The 23597-nt window shown below is 39.6% G+C and overlaps 1 protein-coding gene across 10 annotated transcripts in view; it reads right to left on the bottom strand.

Annotated features, from left to right (window-relative positions):
• TENM1 (teneurin transmembrane protein 1) overlaps window positions 1-23597 on the bottom strand; it is a 1397628-nt gene that overhangs the window by 580619 nt on the left and 793412 nt on the right. The window lies entirely within an intron of this gene.

The raw sequence follows: 23597 nt of genomic DNA, 5'->3' as shown, positions 1-23597 counted from the left end.
GAGATACCCTCCCACTCACAGCGGCTGGGAGTTTGGGGGCATGCTGCTTTAAGCGGCGGGGGTACCTCATAGCTTCCTGCTGCTGCAGGAAGCTGTAGGACCCTGCAGCTCCCAGCCACCAGGGCTAAAGTCACAGAGGTCTTTGGAAGTCACCGATTCCGTGACTTCCATGACCTCTGTGACTAAATCGTTGCCTTACTCATAACTAACTTTGGGCTACATTGTCCCATCCCTATGGGAATAACCCATGCTGGAAACTGAAATCCTCTCAGTGGTCCTCCTTGAAGGGTTTTGCCCCTACAGAGTGAGCAGGCTGGCTTTATTCTCTGAAGTTGGTGGATCCCGCAAGATTCTTGAAGATCCTACAGCATGGTTCCAACAAAATGGTGGTGGTAGGGGCTCCCTCTCAGCCTTATAAATGCACTCTCCCAGGGCCTGAATTGAGTCAGAGAGCAAAGCATTCAAAGCTTCTGTACTCTGAGACAGCACCCACTGGATCCGAGAATCCTCTCCCCATGGATGGAAGGGATGATGCAGCCTTTTTTTCTATTTTTAATCAGATTTAATCTTTCCATTCCATGTTGTGCCCTTCTCAAAAGGGCAGCCTCCTCTTTCAATTCTATCATTTGTTCATATGTATTTTTTCCTGCTGTGATCATACTATGCCCATGAAGGGAGGCAGAAAAATGTTGCATTGCACTGTTAATGTAACAGCGATGGAGTAAAACTGCTGGCAGTTTTGTGTCCACAATGCAGTCATCTCAGTATCGACTGGGCATTAGTATCTTTTTGCTTGTTTCCTTTATATGATTTTTTTCAGTCAGTCTTCAGTTTTGTTTTGACAGACTTATTTTCAATCTAACTGAGCTCATTGCAAAGGGAATTAAGCGTTACAGTACTCCCACATAGGAAGGCTCTTCCAAACAGACCTCCTTTCCCAATATGAACCATATTCATTGAACAACAGTGATACATTAAAGCACCAATATACTATTCAAAAACTAATATGCCAAATACAGCCTACGTTGGATCATGGGTGAGGTCTCAATTAAGTAAGGCTCAGTTTAGAAAAATAACCAGAGACAACATAGTGCTATGGAATGGCTGGTAAAGACAGTCACATTCTATAACTAAAAAGCTATATATTACTGTAATTCTGTTTGATAACATAGATGATGGGAGTCAAGGAACAAAATATATTTTCACCCTAATTTCTTCCCAATAAATAGTCTTGATGTATCTAACATAGTAATGTTAAAAGGACAGAAGTAGAAGATAACAATGGCCTAGATCATGATCTGCTAACTAGGCGAGGTTGCGAGAGAGGAAAATGTTGTAAAGTTTCTCTGTGTAGAGTTTCCTTTGGATGCTTCCATGAGAGATAGGGTGTACAGTTTCTTCCATAGCAAAGAAGCAACACAGGTCTGATCCTCAAGCTCCGATAAGGGATCTGCTGAACGTAAAGGACCATCTATGTGTATTTCCTGTGCCTCTGCACTGGCTCCAGAACCCCCTACGCATCCTTTCTAGCTTCTTGGCAGTACAATGCCAAAGAATCATAGCCAAGTCCAAGTACACATAGACAGATTATCTGATTGTTTCTAAGGTATAGGCAACTTGCTCCATGGATGACAACCATACCTGGCCATGACAGCTTTGTAATTAGTCATCTACATTAACAATGCTCCCCAATAAGAGTCAGCATTACTGCTTCATCAACAATTTCTAGGACTCACCATCAAGAACCTGGGTAAGGGGAAGCAATTTTCTAAAGGAACTATCTGTTTTGTATTTTGCATTTCCAATGTGATGTCTCAGCTTGTAGATTATTTTTTATGAAAAGAAAAGGAATAAACTTAGCTGGGAAAAATAGTCAAGTCTTAAACACATGATGAGTAGTCAAAAGTAAGGAAACAGATTTCAGTGTAACAACAATATGAGCAAATCCCCATACGTTAATATGAGCAATCATGACCAAAACAAGATTTAGGCTTAATATAGCACAGAGTACCAAACAGCTCTGCTTTAAAAAAATAACTTCACTGTATATTTGATTTGCCATAGAAGGAGCAATCGATACATCTTCTGAAAATGCAGCTAGACGACTACTAAAACAGACAACATTCTCTACCAAGTTAATTCCCAGATCATAGATAACAGAGAGTTTGCATCCTCTTGTGTTCTAAACAAAACTGTGCATTACAGAACATGGACAGTAATGTATTTTATAAATTTTACTTTTAATTCAAATACACACAAGCATATCACTGAGCCATAGCTCAGCAGAAATAAGGCAGATTCTGAAAAAAAAGATAAACAGTTATACATTTGGATTATTACTTTTTGTAGGCATCTGGGCTGTGAGTGAATTATACTAGTGCCACTCAGGACATTTCAAAACTCTCTGCAGTAGCTGCCCAAGCATGCCATGGGATAAAAGGCAGTGTGGTCTAGTGGAATGATCACAGGATTTGGGAGCTACCCAGTCCTAAGTTCTAACTTGCTGTGCAACCTTGGACAAGTTATTCAATGTCTGTCTCCATTTTTCTCATGTGAAAGGGGATAATGACTACATGATTACTACAAAGGGGGCTGCAAATGAGACAGCCTTTGTAAAGTTCTATATAAATGCTAAGTATTATTCTTCATTATACATATGAAAATACACATATGCCATAACATTATGCTTACTGGTAGCACTGAAAATAAGATAGTAGGGGAAAGATTTTTAAACAAAAGACTGTTTCTATATTTGGAATTTACCACTATCAAATTACTATTTGTTTCACTGATAAAATATTTAATATATTGAAGAAACTAAATTAATTGTAATATAATATAAAGGTAAACAGAGCAGCAGTCCATGTCTGATATCCCGTCTCCCTTAGAAGAATTTGACATAATTTTGCTGTACTTTTTCCAGAACTATTTTCTCACAGGAGGAGGAAGGGACGCAAAAAATCTTATTACAAATGGTATTTTGGAAGCACTCACTAATCCTTCAAAAGAATTTAATTGGATCCATTTCTAGACAGAGATCACTTCTGATATTTGTTCTTTATAAATTGCATTTTTGTCCAGTCCTGTATTGTCCATTTGGCTAAAAGCATTAGAGGAGATGGTAAAGTTCTCTGAAGTATCGGCGTACTACCTACTACTAGAGACCAATAGATTCACCAGTGTGCACTGATCTGTTGTGGCAATCTGTATTATTTTATAAGAAGCCTTGTTCTATTGGTCCCCCTTTATATCAGCTTCTAGCTAACTCACTTAACTATAGAGCCCAAAATGTTAAATTGTTCAAAAATCATCTTATCAGATGTTCCTATATTAGTCAAGAACATTAAAAATGACTAACCCAATATTTGGTCTATATATTGCATGATTATTTTGTATCATGATCTGATATAAGACTATGAGAATTTCTAAAATATACATTATGGGCCCGAGCCTGCTCAAGTGTGCAAGACAAGGAGACCAAACCCTTATCTTGCACCAGTCCAGCCACAGTTACAATCCCTGCACGCTCATGGGTTCAAAGCAGGTGTTCCAGGAGGCCCTGTGGAAGAGGGTACACCAGACAGTGGAACTGGCTGGCCCAACCAAGCAAGGCAGTGGATATTGCACTCCTTTTGTAGCAGAGGGAGGATCCTTATGTATCACAGGGCCTCGCAGTGTTCCTGCTGAAGTCATATGGGTGTGCACTGTCCCCACTGCAGGGCTCTAGCTAAAAGCCACAGCGTAGCAGTTGCTCTTTGCACAGGCATTTCAACATTTGGTCATTTGAGACGTGCCTCTGTTACTACAATGGGCCATTTAACACTGTCAGTCAACAATGCTAAACACCCCAGCAAAAACACCCAGCTACTGTGGGACTGTAGGTCCCACCATGTCTCTCACTCCCAAATATGAATCTTGGGAAAACATGCTCAAAAGTGAATTGTGCAGAAAATGCTATACCTAAAATGATAGGAGGAGGCGGAGTAATGAATTGTAGAGGATATTTTTTGAATAGGCAAATTCCTAATCTCTCCTTTCCTGTTCTGCTGAAGCACAAAATTGAAATTGGGAAATTTACACATAGTACTTTTAGAATCTGTAAATAAGTGACTCTGGGAATTTATATATATGTTATAAGTGACAGACTTTCTGTCCAATCATGCAATTTTAAAAGAAATATAGCATTAATGTCATTTAAAATGCCATGATTATAATTATGAACAGAGTTCTAAGGGATAAAAAAATATATATTTATCTTTTATTTATACCTGCCACAAGTTGTTTTATATTAAATGAGGCTTAGATTAATTAGGCTGTTTGCCAGTAGCAAACAACAGCTGGACACATGCAGCAAATTCACTTCTAGCAAATCAATCTGCTGTTCGTGAGATTTAGGGCATGTGTACGCTACAACCCTAAGTCAACCTATTCCCCCTGAGAGCAGGGGGGCACCACCCAGGCTTCTCGCCTCCCTGCTCCCAGCCAGGAGCTTGGGGGTAGCCTCCCAGGCTTCTTGGCTCCCTGGCAGCAGCCCAGCTGGGAGTGGGAAGCCAGGGGCAGCCAGGCTATAGCCACCCAGCTTTCTTATCAATTTCCCAGTTCCAGCATGGAGCCATGAAACTGACAAGACAGCCAACAGCCTCACCCTAACTACACCAAGGTAAGCACTACACCTCTCATGGAGGTGGAGTTATTATGTTGGGCACTTATACTGGCAGGACAAGGCTGCTGAGTGTACACAGACATAATTAGGTTGAATTAAGCTGCGTTAACATTGGCCTAACTGTGTAGTGTACACCGGGCCTTAGTTTGCTTCGAGCTGTTTTTATTTAGACATGGGGCCAATCACTCTTGGCCTGTAAAAAGACAAACATTTCTACATTTGTAACTCTTCCAGCATACCTGTCGCTCCACCTCCAAAGCATCGCATTTTAATTTAGCCATGGATAAAAGACTCTCCCACTTTGGGGACCCACATTATTAGCAGCTGCTGATGTTAATAAATCACTACAGACAATTAATGGCAGAGAGTGAGATCGTAAAAGAGTTTCACTCTCTGGAGTTCAATATAATACATAAGTAACATAATACATAAACCGAGTGACCAAATGCATCCTTGGTATAACTCCATTGAGGTCAACGGTGTTAAAAATGCATTGACATTATACTAGGATTTTCGACCGTTATGACTTGACACTAGGACTCAGAAGCCAGTTTCACCTTAGCTGAAACACCCTGATGTTAGCCTGCTTTAGTCCGATTTTACTTATAGTCTGATCCTTTTCTACATTTTGAGGATCTCAAAAAGGAAACAAAAGTCAGCATTTATGAAACTGGGATTTTACCTCAGTGTAACTTCCGCATGATTTACAGTTTGCAGTTCAGAAGACAAATAAGTGACATGCCACCATGTGAAATCTTAAAATACACTGTAAAAAACATCACATTGTGAGTATTGCTAACACAGAAGAATAAAATGCAATCAGGACGTAACTATGGCTAAAATAATAGCTCCTTGGATTCAAGCTCATCCATTAGTGCCAGAGATAGTTGCACAGTGCGGTTCTCTGGTCATCAACATTTTTTTTCTTATGGAACACTTTGTACCACTAGTAATAAAAAAAGAATAAACCGGACAGACAGAGACTATGCTATTCTATAAAATTAGCATGACTAAGGTTAAACTGTTTTAGCAACGTATAATATTCACTAAAATCTGACAAGTTATTCTGTATGGTTTGGTATAAAATACACATACAGTGATCAAATTTAAAGGCTTTCCAATTTTGCCTTTGATAGATAAAGTATTTTCAGGACAGTGGTCCCTATATTTAATATAGGGCAGTGTTTTCTAAAATGTGGGGCATGCCCATAGGGCTAACCTGAGGGGCACAGACAGGACCAGTCAAATAGTTCTCCAGAGTCTGTTCTGCCTCTAAGAGAAAGTAAGTCTAACTGTTACGGTTGTGAAAAATACCTTGAAAATGTGACCTAACAGATGCAATAACGTCTGCCTGAGTTTGCAGAGAGCCTGAAACAATAGGTTTCAGATGTGAACTGCACTATTCATTTCAATGGAGTTAACTTAGTGTCAGTGATGTTTAAATGGTACCACTGTTAACTATTTCAGTGTATTTAACTCCACACCACAGAACTAATGGGGGCACAGCATTTGAAAGTTTGAAAATACTGGTATAAAGAAAACTCCAAAGACTGAAGTAATGTAGTAGTATCTATGGCAAGGGACATGAATTAAGCATGACCACTGTTCTCTACTGTATTTTCTGTTTGATAGGAAATGTGACTCCTCCTTAAAAATGCGTCAGGTACACGCAACACAGTTTTAGGGTCACTATACAAGTGGGAAGTTTCCTATTCCTCAAAATCACTTGATAGAAGGTCAATGTCCATTATCCCAATTCCTCCTACTCCCAAAAACGCTCAGTGGAATGAGGTGAAGATATATTTATTAATGCTCAGGTACTCTGGCGATGGGGGCAGTGTAAGAACATGGATAACCCCTAATCTTGTAGCAATTTAAAATCACATGCAACCTTCACTCCATGCATGTTTCTCATTGGCAGAAATTACTTATGCTGTTAGTAGAAAAATGATACTTCAGGACGAATGCCACAGCAACAATTTCAACTAAGAGCTTGAGGGGTTTGGATCTAGTTTTGTTGTCTTTATAAGCAGCTGACTTTGAAGACCTTCCAGTTTACACTATTCAAATAATTAGCCAGGCACAGTAATAGGTTACCCAACATACAAACATGGCATACCATGAGCTGAAAAATTGTAGCCCTAACAACAGTGTGAATCACTTTCTTCTGTTCATTATCTTCCCAGTCCCTGAAAGAATATTTTAAAGATTATGATGTAATTATACTTGATAGTGATTTTATAAGGCATTTATGATTTCTTGCACCAGATGACTTTTTCCCTCTTTCAGTAGCATGCCTTTCTCCAGCACAAATTATTTAACTATCTGGTCAAGCAGTCTCTTTCCAGACTGAACAGACTCGGGTGTTCCAGTTAATGGAGGTAAGCATTCAACAGTAGGCAATTCCAATAATAAACAGCAATTTCCCTCCAGTGCTGGGCAAAGCTGCTTCATTAATGACAGGGTCTTACTTAAGACCTATATTTTTCACTGCCAGTACATTATATATGTATTTCCCCCTCATTGTTTATTGCTTGAAATGAATGCAGTTTGCCTCAGACCAAAGATTTTGACCCACTGTATCACTGTATAATATTTCTACATTTTTCCCTAGGATTAGTCTCCCCAAATAGGGCGTTAGCATCTTTTGTTAATGCTGTCACCATTATATCTTCATTCTTTTTATTCTCATGATTATTTATTCTGAAGCCTGCCAACAGCTTGATAGCCATGAAATGACAAATTGGAGGTAATCTCTTCAAGACAATGTTCAAGGTCATCTCATATTTACAACAAATCAGAGTATTTTGTGTGGAAGTTCTAGCAGGCAAGAATACCCCTTCCTTGGTCCAAATTTCCTTTTAGTCATTTTCTCATCACCCCTCCCCCCACCCCTCTCCAAGCCATCCCCCCAGAATGCAAAGTGCACTGTACCAAAATCAATAGACACACGTCAGTTGTTGTAAAGAAAGACACTGACTGTATTCGTTGCTGTGTAGGGGTTTTGTTCTCTGACTTTCATTGGGAAAAAGAGGTGTATGTGTGTGTGTTCATTTGATACACATTACATGTCATAAACCTGAAAAAAAAGTTCATACTCTCACAATGGTGAGGAAAGGAGAATTATTATTATTTATTGTTTGTATTACCATAGCATTCTAGGAGCTCTAGTCACAGACCCTATTGTGCTAGGTGCTTTAAAAGCACGAACCAAAAAGATGGGCCCTGCCCCAAAGAGCTTACAATATTAGTATAATACAAGAGACAACAGATGGGTACAGACAGTTGGACGTGGGAGTACAAGGAAACAATGAGACAGTATTGGCCAGCCTGACAGGCTGTGAGCTTAGCACACCAGCAGCCTAACTGTTGTCAAGTTTTTTGCATAGCAAAGAAGAATTTTAAGGAGGGATTTGAAAGAGGATAACAAGTCAGTTTTGCGGATTTTTACAGGGTAGCATGGAGGAACGCATGAAAGTGCTTGTTTGAAAATTTAATAAGTAGGTGATGGAGGAGGGCATCATGGGCTGATCAGAGGTGGAAGCTGACAACTCAGCAGCAAATGAGGGATGATAGGTAGGGCAGGGTTGGGCCTTGATAGTGAAGACAAGTAGCTTCTGATAGATACAGTAGAGAAGGGGGAGCCAGTGGAGGGATTCAAGAGAGGGGTGACACGGTCAAGGAGATGGGCTATGGAAATAATCTTTGCAGCAGCGTTCTGTATGGACACGAGTGGGGCAAAATTGCACTTGTCAAGGCCACAGAAAAGTCTGTTGCTGTAATAGAAACATAAGACGATATATTGCTCTTCAAAACGTTACTTGGATCAGAAAGGGAGGTTGAGTTATTTCCAGTGGAGAAGTGAAATAATTAGTTTGGACACTTCTGATGTTTTCATTACCTCAGACACAAACACCAAAGGCAGCCCATGTAAGCTCTTCACAAACAGCATTGGGGAGCTCTAAAGCAAAATATTAGAATCAATCGAAACTATAGTACACTCTGCTTTTCTGCCCGAGAGAGGGAAAATGCCTAACCATTCATTACTATCAACAGTTGGCAATAACAATTTCAAGAGCTCCTTAGAAAGAAAAAGTTAGCCATTTTCTCCTCCCCATAGCTAGCATGTAGTGGGGAGGCATCCTGCTTATTAAGAATAACAATATAAACCCTACAAAGGCCTTTTGTTTTAAAGAGTCTGTTCCCCATCTTGATAACGGGGACCCATTGTGGTATAATAGTACTTTGTTCTGATATAGAGCCTTTCAAGTGGAAATCTTGAACTGTTTCATAAAGCTGAAAAAGTATTAATCCCTCCATTTTATTGCATGGGACAACTGTTCGCAGAGGTTAAGTGACTTGCTGAAGGTCGCAGAACAAGCTAAGAATAGAACTCAGGTATCATGAGCCCCAGTCCTGGTCCTTGATGCAATCACTAGACTGTGCTACCTCCTTATCAGGGTAACTCTCAATGTTTTTATTTATCATCTTTTAAAAAACCATTGTGGCTCCATTGTAAACTCCTTGGGATATGGACCGTCTTTTGTGTGTGGCTGAAATACAGAGGCCCATTGGGGCCAACTGGCAAAGGGCTCACTGTTCTTTAAAAATAAACCATTTCAGAACTGACAAACTCACTACATCTAACATAGCACTTTCAAGATATTTATCCATACAGAGTAGCATTTAATGAAAGCTTGTAATCTGTCAATACAAAATCATTGTGAGATGTGTGTATGCATAATATTTAAGCAATAACGTAGCTACATAACATCCTCAGTTATCCAAATAGGGAACATCAATTTTATTTGGACAATCAGGAGTACAGGAGCCATTCAGCTGTTCAGCAGTGGGGTGGCCTCCCCCACAGCCTGTGGCTTGTCCTCCTCTTCCCCCTCCTTGGAGTCCTGGCTGGGTCTCTCTGCTCTATCCCACTCACTCCCATGACAGTAGGACTGCAGAGGGTGACACCTTATCCTTGTAGGTGCAAGATGCCAGGGGAGGTTGCAGTTCTGGCCAGGCAGAGCAGAGTCTCTACTCTGCACCACCAGGACTGCAGTCTCCCCTCTCCCCACAACCTCACCTTGAGCCTGCAGGGATTGGGTATCATCAGCCCTGTGGCAGCACAGGAAAACCTCTGCAGCTCTGCTGTCACTGCCCCCCTCGCTCACTTCCACGACAGCGGGGCTGCAGAGGGCTCCCTGCGCTGCCACATGAACCATTCCGCCGGGAGGGGGGGCTTGCTGTCCTCCTCCTATTCCTCCTCAAAATCCTGGTCAGGGGTCTGCTCTATTACCTGAACCTCCATAGTTATCCAAATCCCTTCCTTGTACCCCAGGAGATACAGCATGTATGTCAAGTTGCGGGACAAGAAAGGGATTTGGATAAGGGTGGAGGTTTGGATAAGAGGGTTTCAGATGCATGGGAGTACTTTGTATATTGAAAATTATGTCCTTGAATCTTGGACTGAAAGTGACTTGCCAGGGATCACGTGTCCTGGGATCATGGCCCACTGAAGCAGGAAAATGTTGTCACCCCACCTTGGCAAGCCGATTATAATGTATTGCTCAATTGTCCACCATTGTAACAATGTCAATGGTAAACCGTCAAAGATAAACCATATGACATCAAAGAGACCATTCTGTCTGTAAATAAAGACAAAAGACTGATTCAATAGATCACAGGGTGGGGAAAGAGACTGCATCCATACACCAAGAAGTTACCTTGACAAGCAGGGTGCTTCATGAAAGATTGGATCCTGGCTCCTTGGGGATAGTAAACACTGCAAAAGACTATACTTTGGGGTGAGAATCTACTTTATTAGGTAGGAAAAGTAACTATTGATAAATATAGGCCCATTTTATTATTTTGTTTTGTACAAAACCATTTGTTTCCATCACTCTCACTGATTTCTATTTGAATCTCTATTCTTTCTTAAATAAATGTGTTTGTTTTGCTTGAATTGAATTTGTGTGCTGTGTGAGATAGAGGAGTGGTGGTCTAAGATTAATTGGTAAACTGGAATACACTGTTCCTTTAAGAAGAAAAGTTCCTTTAGGTACAGAGGATCCAGGATTGCTCTGGGTATCCAATAACCAGGAGCTGGATTGCACAGGGGGACGCTTTGAAGGGAGTTGGAGGCTGGGTGAATCTACTGCCAATCAGCAGGGCTGGTGTAGCCCAGAGGAGAGTGCTTGAATGTCTGACAGGCTGACTGTGTTAGGTAGCTAACACTCAGTGGTATCGGCAAATCCTGGAGGCAGGGGGCAACAAGGTGACTCATAGCCCTGAGCGTCCTCGGAAAGGTCATGGTAGCACCTAGCACAAATAGGTTTCTAGGCACCACCACAGAACAAATAAATAAAAATGATAAAAGGCAGAACTAGAGCAGATATGGTACTCACCAGCCAAAGTAACAAACTAGATACAATTAGTGTACACCCTATACAGTAGCACAGCAGCTGGTGGTTTTTGCTCATACCATGAGCATTCCTGCCAAGCTCTAAGATTATCTCTAATTAAGAAACATTTCTTTTTAAATTAAAAGATTCCCATGGTCACATTATTCACCTATTTTAGTTTGCTCTGTAAACAAAAGAAGCTGGTAGATTGGAAGCATCCATCTTTTACTTAAACAAAAAGACACAAGGTGTGTGTTAAAGTGAGATAACGCATGCCCCAGTGTCCTTAAATGATCCAAGAAAAGTACTACCTTACAGCACCACATGCTTGGAAGTGTCTTGTTGTGATAATGAAATGGCATGAAAGGTAATTTGGTTTGATAAAAGCTGCATTCATCCACAAATTAAGAATCTTTTGCATGATTCAAAAGCAAAATATGCTACCTTCCTGGTAGTCTGAAATATAGCAGAGTAATACACCCTCAAACTTGAACTTATTCCATATAAGCTCACTGCAGCTTACCTATTTAAAGTAATAATACTCAGCATTAATGTAATAATGCTCTCTGCTTATACAGTGTATTTTTATGTGTACTGACCAAGATCACCCTACACCACTAGGGTGTGACCAAAATTCAATCAGTGCTTTTAAAACTTCTAGTAAAAATTCCAATGGGACATTTATATACTGCAGTGAGCTGTAGCTCATAAAAGCTTATGCTCAAATAAATTGGTTAGTCTCTGAGGTGCCACAAGTACTCCTTTTCTTTTTGCGAATACAGACTAACACGGCTGTTACTCTGAAATTTGTAAAAATTGTGAACCTTTATTTATAGGCCCATAAATATTTTTATCATCAAGACAAAATTGGTATTTTTGTTACACTTCTCATTAGTTGGAGAACTAAAGCATAGAACTGACTGAAGGGTGCTGACACTGTTTGCAACTCTGTTTGGGGTTCAGTTTTCATGAATCCTCAAGTGATCTACTTTTATCAGCACAAATGTTCACCAAAAGTTCATTTCAGTGTGCAAGCATGTTATCTGTGGAAAACAAGATTTTAAATGAAAGAAATTAGAATTAATCAAAGAAATTTCATGTCAAAAGTGCTTGTCCACTCGCGATCGAAGAACAGAAGCAATGGCATGTGCTTTCTCTGGCCAATCATAACAAAAATGAAAAGCCACTAATCACTGAGAGACAACCTTCATGGTTATAAGGCAGTATGATGCTATAGTGTCTAGAACAGGGATTTCCCCCTTCACTGTCTTCACATCTGACATGGATACCCATTAGGGAAAACTTTAGTTCTTCATTTTGGCTGTGAATATTAAGATAATGGAAGAAATTGGCTAGTCACTTATGAAATATTATAGAAATAAAAGCCCTCTGTGGAAGATGAATCTTCTCCAAAATAGCATGGGGGTGTCAATAAAATAAAGAGTTACATGAAGATCACTTATATTTTTATTAAGGTAGCATTTATCAAACTCTTCTAGGTATAACTAGAGCTAAAATAATCCCTAATTTATTTCTATTACACAATTTACTTTGTATATATAGGGCTGGAGGCTAGACAGTCATATGCTTACCATTTTTGCTTCCAATCCACTTTACATTTTATCCCTTTTCTTTAAATAAGTAACTACTGGAAAGAAAAAGAAACAGGACAATGGGATTACAGCTGCAATATTGCACCAGTGGGAATGTTAGGCAATTGAAGAGATACAAATGTATTAGCATTTGCAACAATGGATTTTATATATGAACAGATCTCCACTTCCCACTTTGTTGTGACTGTCTCTGGTATAATGCAATTATTACTTGCAAAGATATTTTTGAAAACAGCGTAAAGATTTTCTATACACTTATTTAAGGAAAAATACTCACTAAAACATTGTCCAAATACGGTATGCTTGGCATAATGTATAATTCCATTTCAGAATAGTGTATGGTCCTAGCCAAAACACTGTATTAAAACATCCATGAAATTTGGAGGGTTCCAAATTTGGACTTGGATCTATACACCTGTCATAAATATAAAGGGAAGGGTAAACCCCTTTGAAATCCCTCCTGGCCAGGGGAAAGCTCCTCTCACCTGTAAAGGGTTAAGAAGCTAAAGGTAACCTCGCTGGCACCTGACCAAAATGACCAATGAGGAGACAAGATACTTTCAAAAGCTGGGAGGAGGGAGAGAAACAAAGGGTCTGTGTGTCTGTCTATATGCTGGTTTCTGCCAGAGATAGACCAGGAATGGAGTCTTAGAACTTTTAGTAAGTAATCTAGCTAGGTATGTGTTAGATTATGATTTCTTTAAAATGGCTGAGAAAAGAATTGTGCTGAATAGAATAACTATTTCTGTCTGTGTATCTTTTTTGTAACTTAAGGTTTTGCCTAGAGGGGTTCTCTATGTTTTTGAATCTAATTACCCTGTAAGATATCTACCATCCTGATTTTACAGGGGGGATTTCTTTATTTCTATTTACTTCTGTTTTTATTAAAAGTCTTCTTGTAAGAAACTGAATGCTTTTTCATTGTTCTCAGATCCAAGGGTTTGGGTCTGTGGTCAACTATGCAAATTGGTGAGGCTTTTTATCCAACATTTCCCAGGAAAGGGGGGGTGCAAGTGTTGGGAAGATTGTTCATTGTTCTTAAGATCCAAGGGTCTGGGTCTGTAGTCACCTAGGCAAATTGGTGAGGCTTTTTACCAAACCTTGTCCAGGAAGTGGGGTGCAAGGTTTTGGGAAGTATTTTGGTGGGAAAGACGCGTCCAAACAGCTCTTCCCTAGTAACCAGTATTAGTTTGGTGGTGGTAGCGGCCAATCCAAGGACGACGGGTGGAATATTTTGTACCTTGGGGAAGTTTTGACCTAAGCTGGTAAAGATAAGCTTAGGAGGTTTTTCATGCAGGTCCCCACATCTGTACCCTAGAGTTCAGAGTGGGGGAGGATCCTTGACAACACCAATCTGAATTACCAAGTTATCTCTTATCCCTATATTCAGCTACATCAAAGCACTGGATTTCAAGCATTCCTGAGCTGGAGTATCTGGATCCACGTCCACATTTTGTAGATCAGGCCCATTTCCACTTCAGGCTATGAAACAGTAATAGAAATATTAAAGGCTCATACAGTTACATACATCAGGTATGTTTTAACTTACAACATGATTGGCACAAATCTATAAATAGGTTTTGAGTGATGAGCAACTGCTTATTTTCCTAAAGAGGACTCAGTCTCTTGTATTTTATTGGCACCCACAGACACATTGGGGAATTTACTAAATGTACATGTTATTGATTTTTGCCATTGGTAATTTGCAGTTAGATATTCAAAAAGAGCTAGCAGATATCAACAAAGAAATGTAGCGTTGATGCGGCTTCCTAAGCAAGTGGTCATGAAACAGTAATATTATTTTTGAATACGAGAAATGGTGAATCCAGTGTCTAATCTGACATGTTTACTACTGTCAAATTGCTTGACAAAGGGCACCTATATGATACAACATAGCATGACATTTTACTGCAGTTCATATTTCAAGTCTGAATTTGTAGAAGTGATTCCTAAAAACCCCCTCAAATGCACTGTAAGTTGTAAATTCCTAGTACATTGTAAACAGGATTGTTGTTTACAGCTGTTTAGATCCGCTAAATGTCTGTGGATTTGCTTTCTCAGCTATAGCAGGAACTTACTGGTCATAACTCCCTGCCTTGTTCAATAACTTCCAGTAATTATCAGGAAGAAAATGCAATAAATTTATGTAATAGACTGCCCCTTTGCTATAATATACAATCAGAGGCGATCAATGCTTCTTACAATAAGGAGAAGAATTACAACTGTGTTTTATTTTATAGCTTTGGAAACCACCAGAGGGAGTAAAGTTAAACTCTAGTGGTCAAATTCCATAGCTGTAAAACATAGCCCAGGGCTGACATTTTACAAAGGAGCAACACAACAAGGGGTTGTGTACTACTTAGCAGACTGTCTTATTTGTTCACCCATCCAGCAAAATGCAAGGTCCCCATGAATTGGTGCTCATTCCCTTTATAGGCTTAGAAAACTGGAAAGCGATATGGTTATTTATTATATTCATCAAGGTTAACCTTTGGCAAAATAATTACAGAAAAGATGATGCAGAGAGCTGATAACAAAGTATCTACTTCTGTAGTTACCCACAATAGCTTGGGAATTTAGACAGCTATATTTATCATGGTATTAATATATAGTTTTATTATGACTTAAATCAAAGGGCATTTCTGAGGCCTGCCTAGTTATGCTTAAAGTATAATTACATGCTACATATCTTGGAAAGTAAATGAAAGCCTTTTCTTGGTTATTTGTTATAAATTTCTTCTTTGCCTGTGGCTATGTGAAGGCCAGGCCTCTAAAGTGTTTCAAGTATAGTGCACAGTGAATATAAAACAGTCCATTAATTGGGATAATAGGTCCCAGCATATAATTGCATTGCAAAGGTACTATGGATAGCTGCTGAGTGAAATGGTATTTATTCAAGGTTGTTAGTCACCCGTGGATAACTTTATTTGCCCACTGATGCTTAAATAAATGCATCAGCCATCAGTAAGAATATTTATGAAGAAATTTATAACAAAAATCATTATGTCTCAAATTATGAAAGGAAACAGTATATAAAAGTTACTGAAGAGTGATACAATAAAGACATGGCAGGCTGCAGTTTACTTGTTTGTATGTTAGTGGACAGTAAAACACTGTTGAAAGTCAAGGCAAGACAACGGGTTTACATGATTACAGCATTTACTGTTCATTAGGAAATAAATAAATACAACTATATATTTTTAAATGATTCTCCTTGCAATGTGCCACACACCACATTGTGCTTCTGCCATCTCTCAGATAGACACCCTCATCAAGAAACAATTTGTCAACATGATACAGAGTTGTGCCATTCCTAAAACTGCGCAAAGCAAAATAATGTCCATAAACAAACACTTGAAAGGAAACTTTTTTATTTTATTTAACCAAATGATTTCTGTTTTAAAATATTCATTGCCTCCCAACATCTAACACCTCACTCCTTTTTTGCCGTGTGTGTGTGTGTGTGTGTAAACAAAAGTTAGTTATTTAAATGAGGGGAAATGATTTTAAAAACATTTGTTTGACAGAGGAGCATGTGTTTTTCGGAAGGTGTTAATACGTTTATTTTATGCCACTCTTTTGTTGCTATTCCACATCTACCACAAGTCATTGCACCCTAATGGGTGTATATGTTACTTGGCATAGCATAAAGAAAAGGAGTACTTGTGGCACCTTAGAGACTAACCAATTTATTTGAGCATAAGCTTTCGTGAGCTACAGCTCACTTCATCGGATGCATACTGTGGAAACTGCAGCAGACTTTATATATACACAGAGAATATGAAACAATACCTCCTCCCACCCCACTGTCCTGCTGGTAATAGCTTATCTAAAGTGATCATCAGGTGGGCCATTTCCAGCACAAATCCAGGTTTTGGATACTAGTAATTTAGGCTTAAATAGAGACTGCGAGTGGCTAAGTCATTATGCAAGGTAGCCTGTGTCCTCTTGTTTTTTCCTACCCGCCCCCCCCCCCCCCGATGTTCTGGTTTAACTTGGATTTAAACTTGGAGAGTGGTCAGTTTGGATGAGCTATTACCAGCAGGAGAGTGAGTTTGTGTGTGTATGTGGGTGGGGGGATGTGAGAAAACCTGGATTTGTGCAGGAAATAGCCCAACTTGATTGTCATGCACATTGTGTAAAGAGTTGCACTTTGGATGGGCTATCACCAGCAGGAGAGTGAATTTGTGTGGGGGGGTGGAGGGTGAGAAAACCTGGATTTGTGCTGGAAATGGCCCACCTGATGATCACTTTAGATAAGCTATTACCAGCAGGACAGTGGGGTGGGAGGAGGTATTGTTTCATATTCTCTGTGTATATATAAAGTCTGCTGCAGTTTCCACAGTATGCATCCGATGAAGTGAGCTGTAGCTCACGAAAGCTTATGCTCAAATAAATTGGTTAGTCTCTAAGGTGCCACAAGTACTCCTTTTCTTTTTGCGAATACAGACTAACACGGCTGCTACTCTGAAACTTGGCATAGCATAGGCGCCTAAATAAGGCAAACCAGACTACACACAGAACTCCCTTTGGCGTTGCCTGGAGTTTAGCACAAGCTTGCAAGCTGTTGTATGGCCCCAGTCTCCTTTTACTGCACACATTTCTATGTAATACTATAAACATGCCCTAAGACTAGTAGAGGGGAAAATGGCTATTAAGGGGCTGATTTGCAGATGTGCTGAGCATCCACAGCTCCTGTTAACTTCAAATGGACTTGGTAGTTGCTCAGTGTCTCTGAAAAACATGCCCTCAGTATTTATCCATGATCACATGTACCTTCTGCTTACAGCTAAATGCTTGTATAATGTACAAGTGATACAAGAGGCAAAAATATGACTTAGTTTACATATAACATAAATGTGTAAGGCCACAGCCAGAAGGGAATATGATGGGGGCATTCCCACTCTGTGGACCTCGTCCTAGCTACCAACTGCAGGTCTGCATAATTCAATGTGTATATTTATGACCAGTTACAAAACACAAAATCTATTTCTTTCTTTTCTTTCTATAAAGTGATTGGATCTTTACAAGTCAAAACACCCAAACTGTCAGTGTGATATAAGAATTTTGGTTGTTTCTTGAGAATTGTCACGGGTATTAACTGGAGAGCTCACTTATACGCAAGTCCGAAACACAGTATTCTATATAAAAGAAACACTTACTGTAATAGTGGTACTTCAAGATGTGATGCAGATGTGTATTCCACGTCGGTATGTGAGCACCCAGGGCACTGGAGCTGGAGATTTTTGCCTAGCAGTACCGGGGGGGTGGGGGAGAGGAGGGAGGGAGTGCTTGCACCTCATGGCCATATTCCCTCCCCCAACCCAGCAATATGAGGCAGTGCTGCCCTGACCACCATCAATTCCTTCGCATTGAATGCCTTGAGACTAGACTCCAATGCAGAGGAGACGGAAGTTGGGTCATGGAATACATATCTGCATCACATCTCGAAGAACCATGGTTAAAGTAAGTAGCCATTTCTTCTTCTTCAAGTAGATTCAGCCACTTAGGTGACTCACAAGCAGTATTGATGGGAGATGGGGCTCAGACTCTATATAAATAAGGACTACAGGACCATCTTCCCAAAGTTTGCATTTTCTCTGGACACCTCGGTAATAGCACAATGGTTCGTAATCCTGTGTATCAACAACCATTTGGCAGCCCTGCAAATGTCCAATATTGAGACATCAATTAAAACTGCCATTGTCGCAGCTTGTTCTCTCATAGAATGGACTCACACCCATTGAGGGGGCATAGGTGAAGCTGTTTCGTATGTAGTTGTGATGCAGGCTATTAACCACTTAGAGAGAGTCTGTGAGAAGATTGCCTGTCCCTTCATATGATCTGCATATGAAAACACAGATGAAGGGCTTAGTCCTGTCAGGCAGAAGGTTAGACATCATCCAATGTCTAATGTGTGAAGACACTGCTCCTCAAGGGGTGAAAGCAGCTTAGGAAAATAACACATGCAAATACCCTGCCTGGTTCAAACGAAACTGAGAGACCACTTTAGACACAAATTTTGGGAGGAACTGCTGCAGACTGTGGAAATGGTACAGCCCGCACCAAGTACTCCTCAATCGACTTCAGTGCTCTGTCGGTACCAAAGTCAGCAGTGGTACAAAGCCACACTGGTGCTGAGGAGGAGGATGGGGAGTGCTGCCACGGTAACATCGGTGGTACAGAATGCAGCAGTGCCAAGAGTTTCCTGCTGCTGAGGAGATCCGTTGTGCCAGTCCTGGCACTGGGCTCACTTCCACAGTCTCTGGCAAGGGAACATCAGGACGTGGTGCCAATAGACTCGAAGGATCATCGACTTGGCCAGGCAGTGAGGCTGTGGATGGCAAAGACCTGACTCAAATCAGAGCTTGGGATGGAAAGGCATTGGAGGTTTGCTGCTGCCTCATGTGCCACTGACGTGGACATAGCTGGTGCCAGAATTGCCCTTGTCAGCATTGGACTTAACAGATACCCTGGGGCAAGAACAGGAGTTGATAGTATGGGGTCTCTCGGCATCGCTATGCGGTACTGAGGAGCAGTTGGAAGGACCTGCTCCATTCCATATGATGGCAGCAGCCGTACCTTTTCTTGAAGAGGAAGCGTCTCCACAAGGCCTGGAGTGGTCATGATTGGTCTTTTGAGAACTTTTGTTTGGTGCACTCAGAAGAAAGTGCCTTCTGCGTCTCTTTGGAGAGGTGGCGGCGGTTGCATAGCATGAGCCAGCACCACTCAGTGAGGTTGAGGGTGACCTCCGATTCGACTTTGATACCTCCTGGCCTGTTTGAGCAGGTGCTGCTTCAGGCGAAGGTCTCTAGCCACTCAGTCTGTTTTGTGATGGTTTACATATCAACCATTGGTCTTTGATGTGGGCCTCACCTAAGAAGAGTAAGCACCTTGTGTGAAGGTCATTGTTGGGGATAGCCCCCTCCATATGACGGACAATATTTGAACCCTGGTGAGGGCATCTCCAGGAAAAAAACAGTTAACTAAGCTAACTAATACTAACACTAAGTGTATTAACTAACTATATACAATCAGTTTAGAGGATTTTGAGGAATTGTGAGGTTAAGAACCACACAGAGCTCTGACTCCAGCCACAGGAGGTAAGAAGAAACTGAGGAGGTTGCGATGGTGCTGCCCCATATAGCCGGGAGAGAGGCTCTGACCACAAGGCATGAGTGCTGCCCCCCTTACAGATATTGAAGAAAAAATTCTCCAGCTCTCGTGCCCTGGGCATCTACAGCATCAACTGAAAGAACATGGACTGTTTCTTTGCAAAAATGAGTCAACAGAGATGAATAATTAAACAAAACTTCCAGGTATATTTTCTAAAGAATGCAGAGATTATCTATTCACAGAGTTTAGTGGGGAATAAATATTTTGGCAAGAAGGACCCCTGCAACCCTACTGAATGCCTATAATTAGACATAACAAATGTGATATACCAAAGTAAATGTCACTATACTTTGCCTGGAACTAAGATACTTGGCCTACCTGCCCATAAGTATTTTGCCCACTACACATCTATTCCACCCAAAGGAATTTAGATCAGACTTTAGAGCTAGATTAGGTGGGCAAAATCCCATCTGCCTACATGTCTATAAGCACTGCTATGAGGGAAATGGTTTGATGGTAACTCTGCCATCCCTATGCTATTTACTTTAAAAAAATTTAAGTTAAAAAAACAGCTAGAAGAGGATTAAAAACACTTCTATAGAAACAAATCAACCACTGGATCAAACAATCCAAACTAGGGAAAAAGCAGGGGAAATTCCGCCCTGATCCTCATAAAGGGTTATCAGCTATTTCCAACAGAAAAATGATCAACGGAATCTGACCCTGCATACCTTTATGCATGCCATTACCTTTAGAGATGAGTTGTGCCACTGAGTTTAGTGGGACAACTCACATACATCAAGTTAAGTATGTGCATAATTATTTGTAGGATGAGAGCCTTAATCAGCAAGTTCTCTTCCTCAGGTTTCATTTTTGAGGATTTCAGGGAGACATTTACAACAAAAACATCAAATAAATTAATATGACCAGACAATAAATAGAGAGACTGCCCAATTGTCTCCCAAAGACATTCTCATCCCTCTGTCTCTCAAGCAGTAACGTGTAGCCCTTCCACTGAATACCTATACAACTGGAGGCTGAGCTGGGCTTACCCAGGTTTTCATCATAGACCAGAGTGTTACCCTTCACCTTGTTATACATTTCTCAGTGGTCTTCTACTTTATCAGCTTAAATGTATTCCCAATAATTTAGATACTTGCTTTCAAATTAGAGGACCAAAGCTGGGAAATATGGCCTAACAGTCACTTTATACAGTGATGATACAATAGGTTTGTACTTATATTAGATGTCCATAGGGATAATTTAGTCTTCTTTATTGCTGCTACATGCTAGTCTGGGAATTTTAATGCTGGCTCTAACAATAAATACACACAGTTCTGCTTTCTCTTCCCTATTAACTAATTCAATTTTTATTTAAAACAATGCTTAATTTGTGGGATATTCCTATTCAAGAGCATCACTTAACAATTGTATCCATTACATTTCATATTCTACTTCTCAGCCCATGCACCCAGTCTACCAAGATTACACTGTAAACCCCTACATTCTTCTGCAGGCTAACCACTCTCCCTACTTGAGTATCTTCTGCAATATTTATTATCCTACATGTTGTAACTTTACCTAAATCAATAATTAAAACGTTAAAGAGTAATGGTTCCAATACAGAAAACTAAAGGACTCTACTACTCATCAGATTCCAAAGAACAAAGAACTTCTACAAGAATCTGTTATGTGAAACTTTAGCAAAAGCTTTCTTAAAATCTGGATACATTAAATATCAAATTTTTCCTTTATGAAGATCGAATGTTATTTTATTTTACAAATAATCACATTTGCATGACATGATTTACTCTTTCACAAATCCTTGCTGACTCATACCTTTTAAGTTGTAATTTTCCAAAAGCATCCTTATGCCATCCAAAACCATAATTTCTCTCTCTTTTTTTTTTGCTAGCATACTGTAAAATGTTATATTTACAGGTCTAATTTTTAACTTCTTTCTTATAACCTTTCTTTTTAACAACTGTAACTAAAGTCACTGATTTCCAGCTACTTGGTACTCTTGCATCAAAAGATGTTTTAAAAATCATAATGGCACAGCTATTTTATTGTTAAAATCCTATATGAAGTATAGATTTAACTCATCCCTGCCCAGTGCTTTAACTAACTTTATTCTTAATACTTATGAGTTTCAATACTCCAGTATATCCTCATGAATATGCTGTTGTATTGGCAATGCTGTACAAAATTAATGCTGGGATTTGCCTTTGATCACTACAGGAATCATCATGGAAAACACCATTTATTAATACAGTTATCATGACTATTACTTTGTTTTTGGTAGAGCCCACAATGTACTAGGTGCTGCAGAAACATAAAAGAAAATACGGTTCCAGCTCTGAAGATCTTGCATTCTACAAACCATTCCCTGGCAGTGAAGACATGACAAAATATAGGAAAGTATGGCAATAACTCAGATATCTCAAGATGGTATATTTTGGTAAGTTACACCTTTTTATCACTGAGAACTGTACATGGAAAAACAAATTGCTTACTGTTTGTTGAGGTTAATGTATACTTTCAGCTACAACTGACCATTGGCACAACTACTTCTGGATGTTTCCCTAAACATCTGTTTAAGTCTGAATTTCTATTCTTAAACCATGATTTAACTCACATGTTTATGATTTGCTGCAAAACTTACCTGTTTTCAAAATTCATTTGGCCCTCTGAAAGTCAAGCTACACAGCGAGTAAGTTTGACATACACACTATGAAGATAGGGGAGAACTGGTCTTTATATATTTGGAAGTTAGAAAGAATTCTTTCTTTTCTTTAAAAAAGAATCATTTTCCTTGTTTTTCTCCATTTTCCCCTCAACATCATGCTACAACGCTGCCTGTCAAACAGCTAAACAAAAAACAATATGGCTCTCTTACTGTTATGAATACAAAGGGAGACATTTCATCAGGAAAAAGAAACCAGGGCAGTTTATATATATTTTTTCTCTCCCCATTATGGTTAGTTTCTTCGAAATGATGGATACCACATACGGTGCACTCATCTTTTCAATAGGAAGAGTAAGAGTGTCTTATCATAAAATCATTCATAAAAATATTTTGTGCATGGGAAAAAAGTGAAGATAAAGGTTAAAAGCTTTTCTAATTTACTAGTCTAATTTAGTGTACAGCTTATTTGTCTAAAAACTTGGTCCAAAATTTTTAATGGAAGCCAAAACTCAGACATGTGGGTACTAGATACTTAATGGTTTCAGTGTTAAAACAAAAATATACATACAGTATTTGGGGTTTGAGAGCCAACTACATTTAAATGGTGATTTGAAGAGTTACTCTGAAGTTCCATGGTTAATGATGATTAAAAAAAACCGCAAAACCAAAACCACTTTCCCTGTGAATCCACATTATAGTAGTATATCATCCTTTCTATAAAGGATATTTTCAAACATTTAAATCTAAATCTCAATACATAATTATGATTAGTATTATTCATCTTTCATATTAAGGTAACTTCTAGGGACCACAGTTATGACTGGGATCCCATCATGCTGGGAATTGTACATAAACACAGGAAGGCATGGGCCCCGACCCCAAAGAGTTTACAATCCAATTTAAGACTCGGTAAAATAAGTGATGATTGCAAATAATCTACAGGAAAAGATAAAAACAAACTTAATAAATTTACGAACTCATTCTTAGAAATCATGCCTGACTTCTATCCTATGAACAGACAGCCTCATTGGTCTATATGTGTAAGTGAACGTGTAACAGACTGAGTTACTGACACCCCTTACCTCTTTGGAGGACTAAGAGAAAGTATGACTATA

This window comes from Lepidochelys kempii, chromosome 9 (genome assembly GCF_965140285.1).
Source record: "Lepidochelys kempii isolate rLepKem1 chromosome 9, rLepKem1.hap1, whole genome shotgun sequence".
Taxonomy (NCBI): domain Eukaryota; kingdom Metazoa; phylum Chordata; order Testudines; family Cheloniidae; genus Lepidochelys; species Lepidochelys kempii.
The sequence above is the reverse complement of the archived record's forward strand: the minus strand, read 5'-3'. Positions and strand labels throughout refer to the sequence as shown.